Source organism: Battus philenor, unplaced genomic scaffold, assembly GCF_028537555.1.
Source record: "Battus philenor isolate CCGP_79_NKW_IND1 unplaced genomic scaffold, ilBatPhil1.0.hap1 SCAF_25, whole genome shotgun sequence".
NCBI classification, from domain to species: Eukaryota; Metazoa; Arthropoda; class Insecta; order Lepidoptera; family Papilionidae; genus Battus; species Battus philenor.
In genome coordinates, this window is record NW_027181688.1 from 4719804 (window position 1) to 4725642 (window position 5839).

General features: G+C 33.3%; 3 non-coding genes across 3 annotated transcripts; 2 read left to right on the top strand and 1 right to left on the bottom strand.

Annotated features, from left to right (window-relative positions):
• The first annotated feature begins 377 nt into the window (after positions 1 to 377).
• On the top strand, positions 378 to 449 carry TRNAE-CUC (transfer RNA glutamic acid (anticodon CUC)). The gene has a single exon. It is a non-coding gene; the product is annotated as a tRNA-Glu (tRNA).
• Positions 450 to 1891: 1442 nt separating this feature from the next.
• TRNAF-GAA (transfer RNA phenylalanine (anticodon GAA)) lies at positions 1892 to 1964 on the bottom strand. The gene has a single exon. It is a non-coding gene; the product is annotated as a tRNA-Phe (tRNA).
• Positions 1965 to 4991: 3027 nt separating this feature from the next.
• Positions 4992 to 5063, top strand: TRNAE-CUC (transfer RNA glutamic acid (anticodon CUC)). The gene has a single exon. It is a non-coding gene; the product is annotated as a tRNA-Glu (tRNA).
• The last annotated feature ends 776 nt before the right edge of the window (positions 5064 to 5839 follow it).

The following is a 5839-nucleotide window of genomic DNA, read 5'->3' on the forward strand; positions in this document are numbered from 1 at the left end:
TCAGTTCAACGAATTTTATTTATTTATTTAGGTATACTAACGGTACCCATAAGTTAAAAGTACATTAAAAGTTACAGTAAAAATATTGGTTATTTTATGTATTCTTTTATAGGTGACACAAAGGTAAAATTAAACTTGATACAAATCATAGAAAGAAAGGTCAGACCGTATCAAACCGAAAAAAAATTGAAGGAAAAGTGATAAAACTTAAGAGGAAACATCTGGATTACGGCGTTCCATTAAGTGATTTATTCACAAAACACTTGATACATCTGTTTAGGAGGAGCGCTTGTACGAATAGAAAATAAATTACTTCGTCATACTTTTGAGACAAAAAGTACTGATAAACAAAGCCTTAGTTACGAAATTCATTCCCATCCGGTATGGTCTAGTGGCTAGGATACCTGGCTCTCACCCAGGAGGCTCGGGTTCGATTCCCGGTACCGGAAAAAGCTTTTTTTCTACATTTCATTCCATTTCATTTATCATGGGAGCGATCGGATTGATGATGATAAATAGGACTCTCTCTTCTAATCTACTCATAATATTTTGTTTTTATTAACTCCAAAGGATCTAGCCGTCGTGTCGTACCAATGGTATACTTGTCCGAGGGCAGGGATTTATCTACGATAGGTACGTAGGATTTATCTACGTTTCTAGTATCTCGATATAGGTCAGTCCAGTAAGAACGTAAACTCACAATTCTAACCCAAAAATGATAATGAATTTAATATAAGAATATTCGTCGTTGTCGACGTTTTATACAATAGAAACCACTGCAAGGCCTTCCGTATATCATAATCGCTACGCTTGTCGGACGGGGTGGCGATCGCAATGAGGTATTGTACTACACAGAGAACGCAGCTGCCCAGCCTCTGCAAATTTGTTTGTAGAGCAATCCTATATAATTTATGTATAAAGTCAATTATACAAGAATGTATCTCGAGAGTCAAGCCCGTGATCTACGATCGCGAGTCCCAGTCCTCTTCTATTGCTCAAGTAAAAGAAAATATTATATATGTTTGAAGTTATAGGAAATAATTTTATGTGTTATATAGAGATGTAATAATTATCTAGGTATAATATCTAGAACCATTCCACTGTATTTTGATTAAAAAGTGTCTACATACTTTTATTTTTCAGTCAAAAATTGGCTAAAATATTTCAAAATTTGTACAACCGTTATTAACTACGAGATCGATTTAACTGAGAAAGCTTACGCCTAAGAGAATTTATCCGTTAAAAAGCTCGTAAAAACGGTTAATGAAAACGTGACCTGAAAGTTTTAGTCAATGTATATAGATTGCAGTTAGGTCAAATTTAAGTATACTAAGTCAATAATATCTTTAAAATGTTATAGAAATTGATAATAATAATAACAATATCTTTATTTTCATAACATATGCTTAGGAGCAATAGAAAAGCCATGAGAAGTTTTGACAAGCTAAACAGACGACATCTCCCATAAACTACCGGCTCTCCGATATCATGGCTGTTGCGACCCCGACTTTGTCTTATAGTTGGAATCTTAACAGTTCATGGTCTTTTAACTAACATCTGTTTATTTTAGGTGTTTCAGATAGTCGTCTATTCATGGGCGTATCTTGAAGAGGACGCGACTGCTGCTCACGTACTACATCGTTGTACAGGGATAGCAGCCTACAGGACCACTTATCTCCGATCACAGAGGTGCCTTTTCAAGATCCCCGACGATATGGAGAGTTTACTGGCATTTTCACGATCTACGAACGAAAGTTTCAGTCCTATACCACCGGGATAATACTGCCAAAAATAATCTATATAAATATATATATGCAAATAAAGCAAGAACCTTCCAATTAAAGTAACATTTACAGAGAAGTTATAAAAAGACTGTCAAAAAAAAAACTGCTGCCGAAACCCGGGATCGAACCAGGGACCTTTAGATCTTCAGTCTAACGCTCTCCCAACTGAGCTATTTCGGCTTGTATATATTTAATTAAATGATTTACCAACGTAATGAATTTTAAAAGTCTTAGATAAATATATACAACGCAATTTATTTTTATTGTTTGTTTAATGTATAGATATTTTGTTAATGTCGTACGGAATATCCATCCATCGGCAATAAATAACCGCTTTCATAAAACACGTTTTATGCAAAAAATAAATATACTTGATTGTTTACGAAAGTTGTTAACTGCGGTTTAAGATATTTAATGCCACGTTTTTCCATCGTCATAATTTTTAATCTTGCAAAACGAAATCACTTAACACCGAGTATATCAATAAAAGCTGTGTGTACATTGATAACATTTTAATAGTTTTCATACTTGACATCTTTTTCAGACTAATGAGGATATTCGTGTATTCGTTTATCAAATTTTGATTGCCCCGATTCCTTTTGAATATTTTTCCAAAACTCATGATTTCCAATTCGTAAACAATAAAATTCGTCTTTACTTTTAAAAGCTTTTCGTCACATAAGTAAATAGTGTAGTTTATATTGTTTGCTAGCTGTTATCAAATTTATTATGATTATTAGTATTTAAAATAAATAATATAATTTGCAGTGAGCGTCTATGAGCTGAAACGAAGACGACTACTGATGAACATAAAACAATTTTTCATTAAACAAAAATTTAACAAATAATCTATTACTGTATAAAGTCATTTTGTTATGTATTCATTAAGCTTGGAAATGAATTGCTTTACAACCGCATTAAGGATATTGTAAAGGAGAATGATTGAGACTTTGAAATCCCTGTAGTTTTAACTTGAACGATGCCGTTATAGGGGAGTATTATCTAATGTTAGTTTTTATCAAATTGGGCTTTTCTGACATTCTTCTCAGGACGTACATAAGTTGTCACTGCATGAACTTATGTAGATAATAACATGAATTAATGAACAGGTAAGAGCGCTGTTTCAATTTATTTATAAACTGTAAATTAAAATATAAATAACATAGCAAACAAACATTTGGAAAATTAAAGCGAGCTTACGTGGAGTTTGATCAACGACCGCAGTCCGCCACGCGCTCTCAGTAGCGTTCACATTTGTAGCGGTGCGCTACGACTGTGCAGTCTGCGGCCGCCGAGCGATGTAATTGACTTTGCAGGAACGTAATTTTAAAACTTTTGGTAGCGCTTTAAAACCTTCGTGGTAAAGGACTTACAGAAAACTGTCCGTGAATAACTTTTGATTTAAAAAAGTTTACGCGAATTTTATATGAACAGAGAGAAAGTAGAACAAATCCTCTTTTAATTACGGTAAAATGTGAAGTAATACGGAAGGTTACTACGATTTTTTAATGTTTTACAGTATAAATAGTGATTGATATGGACGTAAAAGCTTTAAAGGGGTGAATATTAGCTCATCTGCTGTCAATGTATGGCACACCCTGTACAGATATCAATGGTTACAGAAATAATAAATAACGTAAAGACAATATAGTGACAAAAAACGTTAGCATTATTCGGATTATTACATATTAAAATTAATTATTTCTTACTATCTCTTCAAGCAGACTTTATACTACCATAAGTCATTAGCCTGTCGTATTTAAAAAAAAAATATGATGGCATTTAACGTGATAGTATAGCTGATTGTTTCAATTATATATACCTAATTAATTTACTCCTTATTGATTTAAACCCTGTTTAATAAAATAATTACATTAGCTTAATATCTTATATCCTGATTTATTCATGTAATATAATTTCCAACTTTCCTATTTGTATTATACAAACTAAATCAGCGGCGCTTAATGATTCACCAGGAACCCCGCGCTACCGTTTCTGGCCAGTACATCCTTCATTACTTGCACTATAAAAGCGAGAAGGGGCAGTCAGAGTCTTTCGTCGGAGATGATCTCCGGCAACCCGCCAAAGTCCACGTTATTTCTAGTACTGACACTAAGTTGTTCCCGCGCCGGCTGTACTTCGGAAAGACAGCAACAAGTGTAGCGGCTGCTCCTCCACCTCGGGGTCGCACACGTAGGCCGGGCTGCCTTTTCTTCTCGAGCCATTTTTCAAAGGTTTTTTCTCGAAATTTCAACAAACAAATTTGTGACGTTAATGCACCTAATTTAGTGTCATTAATACGAAAATGGTTCATTAATACAAAGATACATCTTGATTTGGTTACTGAATTTGCGCAATTTTTGAAAATGTGGACCAAGATCCGCATATCAGTAATTATGACGTAGATAAACACGCAACAGAAATAACTTTTGACACAAATCAGTTTTGATCCACTTGAAAAAAGCTGTGTATAAAAGAAAGCTCGATGTTTTGGTACCACACGAGCTCACTGAAAGAGACTCAATGAATTGTGTTGAGTGCTCGTGGTTATTTCTGGAGACGTAATGAAACCGAACTATTTTTGATGAGATTGTTAATATCACTAGCAAAATGGTAAATAGTTAGCGAATAAAATGGCACTTAAATATTATACAAAATTAATAAAATAAATGTATCAAATTTCCAAATGAAGGACTTTTCCCCAACCAATTGTATATTTACGTAACATATGTAATTACTCATTTTTTATTCAAAAACCTCATTGGTGCTTATTACAAATAAAACAGCCATCACTTCCAATGGATTTTATTAATTTTTTTACGTACACCAGCAGAACACATAAGTTAAAAGTACATTAAAAGTTATATTATAAATAATGGTTATTTTTTGTATTCCTTTGTAGGTGATACATCATGAAGAACAGATACAGATACAACATTGTAGAAAGAAAGGTCAGACCGCATCAAACAAAAAAATGAAGAGAAAAGGGATAACACTTATGAGGAAACATCTGACTTACGGCGTTCCATTGAGACGTTCATTCTCAACACATTTGATACAGTTGTTTAAGAAGAGCGCTTGTACGAATAGAAAATAAATTACTTCGTCAGTAATTTTTTTTTCTTAAAAACAAAAATCTGTTTGTAAAATTTACCAAAACACATTTAGTACCGATAAATAAAGCTTTCATTACAATGCTTTCTCGTATCCGGTATGGTCTAGTGGCTAGGATACCTGGCTCTCACCCAGGAGGCTCGGGTTAGATTCCCGGTACCGGAAAGAGCTTTTTTTGCATTTCTGTATTTTATCACAAATTTTAATATTTGAAATATAAAAGAATTTCTGGTTTCTCATCTAACATAAATCGAAACAAAAACATTAGAACTCCGTTGAAAGACAAAATGAACCATCAACTATAATGACGTATTATGTATAACAGCAGTTTCATATACGAGTAACAATACAGTTGTTTATTTAGAAAGCATATCAACCTGATCTGTGTTTTTTAATGATAATAATGGAATTTATTGGTAAAACTATAACGATATAATTTCCTATATTGATTCATTATCCAAATATGGTATTTTACATCCGATCACATATGTCACTCGTGCATTTCATAAGAATATTGCTTGACGAGCCCGATCACATGAATACTACGGTCAAATTGAAATCATCTATAAAGAATTCGAAGGTTTGTTTGTAATTTCTTTCGCTTTTGCTGGTATTCTCGCGGCCTAAGGCCGAAAATCTCAGTCCTCTATCACTGAGCTCACACTGCCAAAAATAACGTACATTGCAAATAAAGTAAGAACGTTAGATCTTCAGTCTAACGCTCTCCCAACTGAGCTATTTCGGCTTGTATATGTTTAATTAAAAGATTAACCAAAGTAATGAATCAAAAAATCATAGATAAATATATATGAGGTAATTTATTTTTATTGTTTATTCAATCTATTAATATTTTGTCAATGTCATACGGAATATCCATCTATCGACAATAAATAAGTGTTTCCATAAAACTAGTTTTGTGCGATAAACAATTATACTTGGCA